Source organism: Oryctolagus cuniculus, chromosome 5 (genome assembly GCF_964237555.1).
Source record: "Oryctolagus cuniculus chromosome 5, mOryCun1.1, whole genome shotgun sequence".
Lineage (NCBI taxonomy): Eukaryota > Metazoa > Chordata > Mammalia > Lagomorpha > Leporidae > Oryctolagus > Oryctolagus cuniculus.
The window spans coordinates 20,164,505-20,176,728 of record NC_091436.1 but is presented as its reverse complement, the minus strand read 5'-3'; the positions used below and the strand labels follow the sequence as shown (position 1 = coordinate 20,176,728).

The 12,224-nt window shown below is 41.1% G+C and overlaps 1 protein-coding gene and 1 long non-coding RNA gene across 2 annotated transcripts in view; both read left to right on the top strand.

The window, feature by feature from the left end:
* Positions 1–12,224, top strand: part of SAMD5 (sterile alpha motif domain containing 5) — a 477,984-nt gene that overhangs the window by 332,966 nt on the left and 132,794 nt on the right. The window lies entirely within an intron of this gene.
* The window catches only part of LOC127493124 (uncharacterized), a 78,658-nt gene that overhangs the window by 40,438 nt on the left and 25,996 nt on the right, over positions 1–12,224 (top strand). Inside the window, exon 3 of the long non-coding RNA XR_011388461.1 lies at positions 8,954–12,224. This exon is cut by the window's right edge and continues 25,996 nt beyond it. This is a non-coding gene — a long non-coding RNA (uncharacterized lncRNA). The remainder of the gene's footprint in view (positions 1–8,953) is intronic.

Here is a 12,224-nt window from a genome sequence, read left to right as displayed (position 1 = left end):
TTTAATCTCTCCCCTATTAAAATCTGGAAGAATGATCCTACAGCACATTTTTTTTTTCAAGCAGTTAGATTTTGGTTATTTTTCACTTCTTTTTTTCAACTGTCAAACTAATGCCCTAATTATTTAAATATTTTAAGTTAAAGTATGTGATATATTTAGAAAAAGCAAGGGAGAATTGATTCAGTCATCAAAAGAAGAGAAGAAAAACATAATATGTATGATAAAAGATCATCATTAATAAATGTTTGTGGGACTCATGTATTTTAGATACAAAAGTAAACTTTATAATAAAGTTTCCTCCTCTTTCTTAACAGTCTTTTTTTCCCAGTGTAATGCTTATCACATTCTTTTTAAAGATATTTGGGACATATTTAATTTTATTCATATCATTATCTAAACTAATATTTGTCTCCTCTTATTGGAAGAGATGTAAAACCAAAAGATATGAATCTCTGTCTTTTAATGGGTACTTAACTCCAATTGATTTTACTGACAAGAGTGCTTTTGGGAGAATTCTCCTAATATTCCACAACATAAAGTATCCCTGCACTCTCTCTCCTCTCTGTCACTTCTCCCTCCCCCCTCAGCCCTTCCATTCTTTCCAGGCTATCCCTGACTGTTTGCAAATCTCTCTGCTTGATTGTCCCTTCCTTCCTCCTCTCCAGCTAAGTCCATAATTCTCACATAATGTTTTGAATCAAGACATACTTTGCTATTTTCTTCAAGTTGTAGCTAGATGTCAGTTCCATTCTTACAAATATTCCTAGCTCATGGAACATATTTTCTGCTGAGCACTGTGAAATTTAATTCAGAAGTAGTGCTTTATTGATGCTTCGTTTTTGTGACCTTTCCAGTCCTGTGTTGGTGACATATTGGTCCTCTGTCTCCTGTGCTTTGAGAATCTAATAGATAGGATGGAATGGGTCAGATCATGAAAGTCCCTGGTACATTAACTTTCAATTTCATGAATGTCTGAATATTGCAGAGAAGATGAATAGCAAGGCTTCCTTTGCTTTTACATTTTAACATTTATAAGCTAGTTAAATTTCCCTTGTATTATCAGCAGTCCTAGTCTACAATATTAACACACACATTTATATTTTTGAGTAGTCGTGTAAGAGTTTAAAATAATTTATAAACCACAGAGCGGGCAATTTACAAAGGCATGCTACTAAAGGAGATGAATACATAGGAGTTTCATTTCATACGAGTTGCAGCATAACAAGCCTACACAGAAAAGTCGTCGTCTTTATTTCTTCTTGTTTTACCGAGGGGAGGGGAGAGTTGCGGTCTGTAGTCAGTCCTACAGTGCGTCTGCTTTAGGTAGCTACAGTCATCCCCGAAAGCAGTGTTATTGTTTTGAAGAAGCATTCATCTCCTCCAAGGACACTACAGCAAGTGTAGTCATTGGAAAGAATCTGTTGAAAGGAACTAACCTTTGGGAGGAGGCTCAAAAGCACCAGAGTGATAAGAAACATTGAAAGAGTCTGAGTAATTAGGCGAGGACAAGGATGAGAAGGCACACAGCTGTTAAATTGTTGGGGTTCGGACACTGAAATGTGAACTCATTTGTATCCCCTTGGGTTATTTCATAGGCATTACATCATCTGCTCTCGCCCTGCTCCATGCTCACCCCTGTGTTTATAGTCTCCATCCTTGTGAAATATGGCCAGAATTAAACAATGCAGTTTGGTCTTTTGGGTGGCAATTGATATTCCAGCTGTATGTAAAGACTTGTGCTATCTTACCATGCTAGGAAAGTGTCTATATAAATAGGGATTATACTGGTAAGAAACACAGGCACTGGTTTAAGTCCACCAGAGACTCTGACATGGAAAGTCCGACTAACCTGTGTTCCTTAAATATGCAATTAAATGTCTGGAGTGTATGCCTTTATATTTTGACACAGAAATGAAAGAGGAGTCTACACTGAGTCAGGGAGGATACGAGAGTGTGGAGTGATTCTTAGGTTTGGGCCAGCTTCATTATCTGGTTTTGTTGGGAAGATGCTAGGCTTTGGCTCCGGCTCCAGGCTCTCCCATGGTGATAGCCAGTCTCCCAGGGGGGCATCAGTTTCCTCAGTTGCTGCTTCACTTAAACAATTACTGGGATCCTTTCTGTCCAGCTCATTTTACTTCATCCCAGTCCCCGCATGCAGCCTTCAGTCACGATGATCTATCAATGCCTTCATCATCTTTAGATCTGCCAGATGTCCTCTGTCGCCTGTGAAAGAGGGTGCTGTGGGCAGAGGCTTGGTCCTATGGCTTTGCCTTTTCCTTTGTGTTCTGCTGAGTGACTCAGGCTTCCGATCTCCATTACCACCACTGCCCTGCCTTGCCCTGCACCTCTGCAGCTTCCGGCTGGGCCTACCTGCAGATTGTGTAGCTGTCGATGTGCAGCGTCTCTGCACTTCCCTTAGCTAAGTAAATAAGGCTTTGCATCACATTTACTTTACTTAAGAACAAATACTGGTTTCTGTTTCCCCAGTAGGAACCTAACATACTCACTCTCTGCAACTCTCCCATATATACCCCCTGACACACACACACACACACACACACACACACTACTCTCCAGGCAGACTAAATATTAAGTTTTTCATCAATCAGATCCCTTCAGCCATATCACACTGGCTGCTTCCTTTCCTATTGATTACGTAACCAATTTTCAATTGGTTAACATGCAGGTTCAGAAATATTACCATCCCATGTTCTTGTCTAGTGCATAATGCCAGAAATTCTCTAACTACATATGGACTTTTGGAGTTGTTTGCACTTACATTGAGGCATGCATCACTTCTTTTTATGCACTGTTTAAAAATATGTTCTCCCATTGTTTCTTAAATTCTGTCATGGAATCTTTTCTATCTGTATTCCTCATGGAACTAATGCAATATCATTTACATATTATGTGCTAAAAATATTTAGTGAATGCACAAATGCTTTCAAGCCAAAAATGAAGTCATATGAAAATGCTCCTTTGTTAATAATGATATTGTTGCTAGTTAACTGGAAGAATTTCTCTTTTTTTAACTTTTTTATTTATTTATTTATTTATTTATTTATTTATTTATTTTTTGACAGGCAGAGTGGACAGTGAGAGAGAGAGACAGAGAGAAAGGTCTTCCTTTTGCCATTGGTTCACCCTTCAATGGCCGCCACAGCTGGCTCACTGCAGCCGGCGCACTGCACTGATCCGAAGGCAGGAGCCCAAGCACTTGGGCCATCCTCCACTGCACTCCCGGGCCACAGCAGAGAGCTGGCCTGGAAGAGGGGCAACCGGGACAGAATCCGGCGCCCTGACGGGGACTAGAACCTGGTGTGCTGGCGCCGTTAGGTGGAGGATTAGCCTAGTGAGCCGTGGCGCCGGCCAACTGGAAGAATTTCAAAAAAGTGACAAGAGGAATTTATTCCTCTAAAAAACTTGAGAGAATTGGACTACATATATAAAAAGCATGTATCATAAACAACATTCTGTTAGACATGCTCAGGGTTTTAATATGTTCTTCACAAAGAGTATTGATCCAGTGCTTTTTCTTACATCTTTCTGGTTAATGTGTTTGCTGGTTGTTGATTGTCCACTCCCCTCAATACCCCATTCTCAATACCTCTGTCATCTTCTGGTAAAACATGGCACCATCGTCAGCTAAGAGGCAAGTGCATGGGAGTCTCAGCCAATAAGGACAGCCCATTCTCCTTACTGTCATGACTGGCCATGATAACCCAGGCCTATGCAAACAAATCATGGTGGTGTTCAGAACAATTTGGGTAGAAATTGGTATAAGAAAAGTTCTATGACCTAATTTAGTTCAGTGAGATGTAATACAAGGGATCCAAGGGCAATGGGGAAGCTTCTAGAAAAAAGTATCCTGTTCCTTTCTGGACTGTGCGGTATGTAGATGTGAGGCTCTGATCTGCTGAAGCCGTGGGTGTTTCCATGATGGAAGCCTACCAGGTTGAAGGTGAAGCTTTATCCACTGTTGAAAAATGATCTGTGGATTTAAGAGCAGAAAGATGCAGACACTTAAGGCCTTAGTGATGTCCATGAATGACCAGTTCAGAATTACTCCTACCTATAGGCTCTCTTGTTTTATGAACAAGACATTTGGAGTAAGATCTCCCTTTTAGTGTATTTTCAAGTATCTCAGCTCATCTACCACTCTGAGGGCTAAAATAATCCCCTCAGATGCTGAGTCTGTGAAGTCTCTAAACATAGGAGGCAGAATTAGACCACCAGCAGATGGACCAATGGAACTGAATGCCCCTGCTTCCTGAGTGTTTAGCTTTTATTTATTTTTGTTGTTGTTGCTTTTTCCCACTCACCACCCTTAAGATGTTCACAGAATATATCCCACTTGGGATATTTGATTATCAAAAGATATATAGCAGGGCCGATGCTGTGGCATAGTAAGCTAAGCCTCCTCCTCCAGGGCCAGCATCTCGTATAGGCACCAGTTCTAGTCCCGGCTGCTCCTCTTCCAATCCAGCTCCCTGCTAATGGTCTGAGAAAGCAGTGGAAGAGGCACAAGTCCTTGGGCCCCTGCACCCATGTGGGAGATCCATAAGAAGCTGCTGGCTCCTGGCTTTGGATTGGCCCAACTCCAGCCATTGGGGCCATTTGGGGAGTGATCAGCAGATGGAAGATCTTTATTTCTGTCTCTGCCTCTTACTGTCTGTAACTCTACCTATCAAATAAATACAATTTTAAAAATCTTAAAAAAGTTATAGCATTAAAGGAACATATGTAGGAAGTGCTTGCTTCACTTAACACATTGACAAGGAATTTAAGACCCTTCAGTACAGAGGATCAGAGGATCTTAGAGGAGAAATCTGAGTTACTGGATGCCCTACACCAATAAATTTTCAAAATTGTGGAACAGAAGAGTCTCAAAACCATGACTCCATTGAGAAAGACATTAGAATTGGTCACTGAAAAGTTCTGGAAAATACCATAAAGTAAAACTCTAAAAAGTATTGTTGGAGGCTGGATAGGAACCAGGAGGCAGAACACATCATGGTTAAGACCTAGGTGCCTGGACCTTGGAATCAGGCAGACTTTTGTGTTAAATTTCTGGGCCTACCTCTGCACCAAGCTTTCTCATAATATCCTTATCATAGTGTTGACAAGAATTTAATTAGAAGTATGTATGTGAATGTCCATGAAATATTGGCTGAGATAGATCAGCCTGCTCCTTCTATTGTTTGTAGTATTGTATCATCAAGAAATAATTGTCAACTCTCAAGCTTTCTGTCCTTTGATGTAATTTTTTGGAGCTAGTTCATTCACCTGACTGTGCAGCATTGAGATCTCCCCAACCCTAGATGGTAGTATTATCTCTGAGTTGACATATCGTGGAAATAGCTGACAGAACAAACATTATTAAACCAGATCTGTAGCTGTATTTGCTTGGTGTGAGTAAGGAGAGCAGGCAGCAGACCTTTACCTATAAGTAGGGGCTGAGTCACAGTATTAGATGATACACGTTAGTGAAGCTACACCAAGAGGCCGAAGGAACTGTAATAATGCAAGAAAGGGGCCAGCATTGCAGTGCAGCCCCACATGGGCGTCAGTTTGTGTCCCAGCTGCTCCACATCTGACCCAGCTCCATGCTAATGCCCCTGGGAAAGCAGTGGAAGATTGTGCAAATACTTGGACCTCTGAACCCACGTAGGAGACTCAGATGAAGCTCCTGGCTCCTGGCTTCAGCTGCTTTCACCCCTGGCTGTTGCAGCCAATCAGGGGAGAGAAACTATGAATGGAAGATCTCACTTTTTCTCTTTCCATCTCTCCCTGTCTCTCCATAACTCTGCCTTTCAAATAAATAAAATCATTTTTAAGAAATCAAAGCAAAAAAAAAAAAAAGTCAAGGCAACAACTGAGCGCTCAGGGTCAGAAGCAAGGCCACCTTGGGGCCTGGACTAAATCACACTATTTGTTGTTCATCTCCAAAATATTTATGCAGGTGGAAAAAGTGTCAATGAATTTCAAGGAGAGTTCAACTGTTAGAAATTTTCTGAGATACCATCTGAAATTCCCCCAGCCTTTCTGGCTTCCACTTCTTTGAACACTTTGGACACTTGCCCACCCACCCATACTTCTACACTTCCATTCATCTACTCAGCTGTGATTGAATGCTTGCATGTGTGCCACTCCTCCCCCCAAAACTGAACTCCTGATGAAAGGGACCACATCTTACTCTTTTTCTCCCCTTGTTTTGAGAATGTAGCTGAAGATTTAGACGTGTGAATATGTGAGGGTACTTTGAAAAGTTAATGGAAGTTATTTTGGTGCAAATTGAACGTGAAATCCAGGCCTATGAGGGGTCCCCAAGCAGTTCGTGGCTGGAATGAGTGCTGGCCTATTAGTTAAGAGGCCTCCGTTCCCTACCACAGTGCCTGTGTGGATTATGAGTTTGGGCTCCTAACTGCAGGTTCTCGCTAATGCAGACCCTGGGAGACAGCAGTGATGGCTCAAATACTTGGGTTTCTGCCACCCACATGGTGGGCCTGGACTGAGTTCCTGGCTCCTAGCTTTGACCACTAACTATCCTCCACCACTGTGGGCATTTGGAGAGTGAACCAGCAGATAGGAGCTATCTTTCTCCCTCTCTGTGCCTCTCAAATAAATAAATTATTCTTAAATTCATGGAGAAAGTTTATTATGAATAAACTATGCATGGATTTCAATTTTTTCACCAAAAGAAGCATCTTTTAATTCCATTTTCCACCCATTTTTTAAGTACCCACATTTGTGAAAGGACTCCAATTGGGCAGAATCCTATTTATGCCCAAATTAGGGCTTAAGAGACATCAGAATCTCAAAATAAATCTTTAAAATAGTAGTAGTTTTTGAAGTTGCCAAATCTGTAATATGCTTCTAGGGACTTTTGTATCTGTAGCAATTCAGTGACTTGTCAATCCTTTAAAGATAAAACTTGGATGTTGCCCTCAGGACTTACTAGAAAAAAAGAAGTGAAACGTAGGAGTGTATAGTGCCCATTCGGTGTCCAAAGGCACTCAGCAGGCGTTATCTCATTTGAGTTTCACAATAATCATGTGAGGGGATGTTATCAAGCCTGTTTGAAAACAAGGAAACAAGCTCAGGAAGATTCGATAGCTGGTCTAAGGAAAGTGACAGAGCTGAGATGCGAAGCCAGGCCTTTGATCCCCAAATCGTGATTTTTCACTGTGTTAGTTCAGATGTTTCATTCTTTGAATACATGTTCCTTTTCATTATGAGCTTTAGCATTCATCAAAGGAAATGTCTGTATATGTAAATTCCCTACACTGATAGACCAAGTGATTATTTATAGCCTGTTGACATTTGCTGAGTTTTCTCTCACATTTACATTAGCCTGACACTCCCTAGAGAAGGCTTGGAAATGTTTTGATGGCATGTCAGAGATTTCTAAATGTATAGTCACCGATTCATCCTACAAATAGTTATTGAATGCTTGCTATCTTCAAGGCGCTGTGCTGGGGTGAAGCATACGTTCTTTTGGCGCAGTTACAAAAGAGTAATAACTATTAAAGGACCTCCATTCTTTAAGAATTTTTCTAGGCAAAGATTCAAATATACAAGTACATGAGTTGTATGGGATTTATCTGTGAGATCCAGGGGTATTCCTGGCAACCCAAACACACACAATTAGATATGGAACCAAGGGTATCTGACGTGGGCAGAAGAAAGAGAAAACTCAACACAAAAGGTGAAAGAGTTGAGAGACCTGGAAAACATTCATAATCAAAGAGAGATTTTTTCTTAACCAGTAGTAGTCAAAGAGTGAAAGATCAGCAGAAAACAAGAGTTCAAGAATACCCCTGCTGTTTAAGGAATGCTTGATCTTGCTTGAGCCCATAACTTAATTCTTCGATGTTCCATTTATTTTTTTCTTCTTAAAAAATCTTTAAATTTGGATTTGTAATTACTTTTTAACAGATGCAATGTGATTTGTGGATGCAATTTTAAGAACATAATGTTCTGTTTCTTTATTGGTAAAATATAGCGATAATAACCTGAGTTGCCATTGTGGTGCAGTGGGTTAAGTCACTGCTAGAGCTGCTGGCATCCCATATCAGAGCACCAGTCCCAGTCCCAGCTACTCTGTACTTAGGATCCAGCTCCCTGCAATGTGTGGGGAAAGGCAGTGGAAGTTGGCCTAGGTACTTGGGCCCCTGCCACCCATGTGGGTAACCAGGCGGGAGCTGCTGGTTCCTGGATTCAGCCTGGTACAGACATGGGTGTTGTGACCCTTTGGAGAGTGAACCAGGGATGGAATGTTTCCATCTCTCTCTCTCTGTCTCTCTCTCTCTCTCTCCACTTCCCTCTCTCACCTTCACTGCCCCACCCCTTGGACAGTCTGCCTTTCAAATAAATAGCTAAATACATCTTTTAAAAATAACAGCTTAATAAAATGTAAAGTGATACACAAATGCTAAAATTATACAATTATTAAAATTTATCCTAAGTTTTCTTTGATGCTCTGAGAATCTTGGCTACAAGTAGAAGCAAACACGTGGTGAAATGGAGAGAATGAAGGGTTGATGACAGAGAAGGGCCTGGAGTATACAGCAGGGAAGGAGAGCTCCGTGTATACAAATGGGTCAACACAGGCAAAAAACTGTTGAGAATAAGGAGGGAGTCTGAATTTTGAACTAGAAAATTCAGAAACATTTATCCAAATACAAAACACAATGAAAGAGGATGAGAAGAGTAATTTTTCTGGTATACACACGTATCTAGTCCTCATCAAAATGTAAGTGACGACTTAAATGAGATGCAGATTTGTTGTTCTGCAAATGCAGTAGCTTTGGTTTTTGTGCTCTGCTTCGTTATCTGTCTTTTGTTATCATCCAGAGAAGCAAAAGCTATTTAATCTGAGTGTATTTAAGGTGAGAGTATCTGGATTCAGTGTCTTGACATTCATTCAGAGTTATCTCTTCATGTTTAATAGGCTTGGAACATCAAAGAGATTTTCTATTTGAGCCAGCCAGCCAAAAAAATAAAATTAAAAACCAGGTAAGTTCTTTTATTTTGGTTTGAAAATCAGGTTTAAAGTTGTTTTCAAAAATATTAAATCTGGCTAGATTTTGAGTTCGCATTGACTAGAATGAGCTCTCTTCCTCTTCATATTAGTTTGGATCCATAGGATATTTATTAAACAAAGAACAGCAGAACAAACTAATGTTAAGGGAGGAAATTGGTTTTCCTACAGTCCAACCTATTTTTAAATTAGCAGAAGCAAGTGCTAATATGAAACCCTCTGACCAGTAATCACATTTTCCTTTGGCTTTGCTGAGAAATCACAGCAATCCATATTAGCATTTCACACTAGTTAAGAGAGTGCTGTAAAATGGTCTAGGGAGACTGTTCAGGGGAGAGCAGGGGAGGGAAGAGGTGATCTGGGCAGTGAGGTTTCCTGGGAAAAGCATCTCAGTAGGCAATTTCATGTGGGAGCTAAAAAGCCTTTTTGGGACAGCAATTCAAAACGAAAGCACAAAAGACAATGAACATGGCTTCAGACAGAGGCTGGGTTATAGTTTACTCAGGTGCTGACACAAAATCAATATCGCCACCACCTATTGATGATTTATTCCAGTAATTACTCTTGAACCCTGAACTAAAATGCTGTCAAAACAGGACAACCTTGTGCTACTAAACGCTAGTGCTTTCCCCGTTTGGGAGATGAATTTACATGTCGTGATGACAACTGCACAGTCTTGCTGTTGACCGGTCAGCAGTCTCATGAATGCTTTAGAAAGCAGGGAGGAAACATTACCAACCACTTCCTAAGTCCTTTGGCTGGGGGACCTGGAATTAGACTCTCAGAGTACTTATTTTCCCATGGGTCTAGTTGAGGTTGCGGATCTCTTGATCGAAATCTGTGTATGAGGTCCTAACACCCTTTCTCTCCAGAGCCAAAGAACTCACTAGCCCATGGAAGGGTCTTAACTATCGTCAGTTACAGTCCTCCCAGTTGTCTTCTTGGCGAGTGCTTGCCCAGGCTGTTGGAGAAATTTTCTGGAAAAAGAAATGTGTTTCTTTACCAGGCAGCTGAGGAACATACACAGACAGCTAATTGTTATAATGCCCTTGTATGATTTCAGCTGAGATATGAACCAGGTATCAGTTATTGGTAGTGTGGTGTTCACCGATTTATTTCAGCTTAACTATCTCTAGAACCACAGGGAATAAACCCATCATTCTTCTAAATCAGGGGTTCTTAACCTGGGATTCTTGAAAGTGGGTGTGGGGAAAAAGAGCACCATCATTTGCAATAATGCTTGACAAAACTTCAGAATTTATTTTGATTATGAATATAGACAACTCAGCACAATAGGTATTTGTATTATCTAAAGATTAAGACTAATAGAAATCACACACATTTTTCTGAAAACTTAGGTGTTGTACATGCTTAGAAACATAAAGTTTTTCAGCCGATGCCGTGGCTCAATAGGCTAATCCTCCACCTGCGGCGCTGGCACTCCAGGTTCTAGTCCCAGTTGGGGCGCCAGATTCTGTCCTGGTTGCTCCTCTTCCAGTCCAGCTCTCTGCTGTGGCCCAGGAAGGCAGTGGAGGATGGCCCAGGTGCTCGGGCCCTGCACCCACATGGGAGACCAGAAGGAAGCACCTGGCTCCTGGCTTTGGATTGGCACAGCACCCTGATCGTAGTGGCCATTTGGGAGGTGAACCAATGGAAGGAAGACCTTTCTCTTTGTCTCTCTCTCCCATTGTCTAACTCTGGCTGTCAAAAAAAAAAAAAAAACATAAAGTTTTTGTACCAAGGATAAGTTTTGGACCGAGGGTAGTTATTGTATTGATAGATTTTATTTAATGTGTTAAAATCACAAAATGTTTATTTTTAAAACATTTGATAACTTTCAGAGAAATTGGTTTCATTTCTAATACTATGTAACTTATGCTTTCAAAAATATGTTTCTGTTAGTCCTTTAACATTGGTGTCGCTCCCCCTCTTCGTGGAGGAACGACACAGGACCCTGCGCTGTTCTTTCGTCTGCTCGGCCCTCCCCGGGTTTGCTGCTGGTTCTTCCCGGGTTGGCTACTATCCCTTCCACCTCCGTGGAAGGGCAGTTCCCCCTGGCCACACTCCCCACTTCCGCAGGGGAGCGGCACACCGCCGGCCGGCTCTTCTCGGGGGCTGCACAGGTGTTCCTTCAGCTAGATGTTCCCCTTAGATGTTCCTGGTGCATGCCGTCTCTCTCCTCCTTTATAGTCCTCCTCTGCCAATCCTAACTCGGCTGCCCACACACCGAGTACGCTGCTCTCCTCCAATCAGGAGCAAGTCCTACAGTTTATTGGTTGAACTGGAGGCAGCTGTGCGGAAGCTGTTTACTTCTCTCCCAGCGCCATATTGTGGGAGAGCAGATGCACAGAATAAGTCTTAATTCCAGTAACTTAGTCTAGTCCGGATTGCTCCCCACATATTGGTACTGGAGAATTAGATATCCATAACTTTAAAAATTGAGCTTTGTTATAAACTTCACACCTTTATAAAATTAATTAAAATGGACAAAAACTGAAGTATGAAACCTAAAGCTATAAAGCATTTAGGAAAAAATCTTTAGGATCTATGGTTAAATGACAAGATTTTAGAATTGACACCAAAAGCATAATCTGGAAAAGGGAAAATTGATAAGTTGGATCTTATCAAAAGTAAAAGTCTTTACTCAGTAACGAGGACCTGTTCAGAGGCTGAGAAGACAACTATAGCATGGGAGGAAATGTTTGTAAATTCTATGTCTGGCAAATGACTTGGATCTAGACTATATAAAGATGTCCCAGAATGCAACAATTAAAATGATCAACATGCTTCAAATACATGACAAAAAGTTTCACCCGAGAGTATATACAAATGTCAGCTAGAAGATTGTACCACCTGAGAAGATGTCCAGCATCTTTAGCCTTTAGGGAAGTGCAAATTAAGGCCACAATGAGATCGATGGCACCACTCACCTTTCAAACTGACTTGAAAAGAAAGAAAAAGGGAGGGGGCTAAGAATAACTGCTGGAAAGGATGAAGACAAACTGGAATATTTTATATTACTGATGAAAGTTGCTGAGTCACTCTGAAAAACTCAAGTTTCAAATAGGATTAAATATGGATTGACTATACCACCAATTGTATTTTAAGGCATATATGTTAGAAAAATTAAAGCCTATGTTCAAATAAAAGCCAGTGGCTTTTATTTGCAATAGCTAAAAGG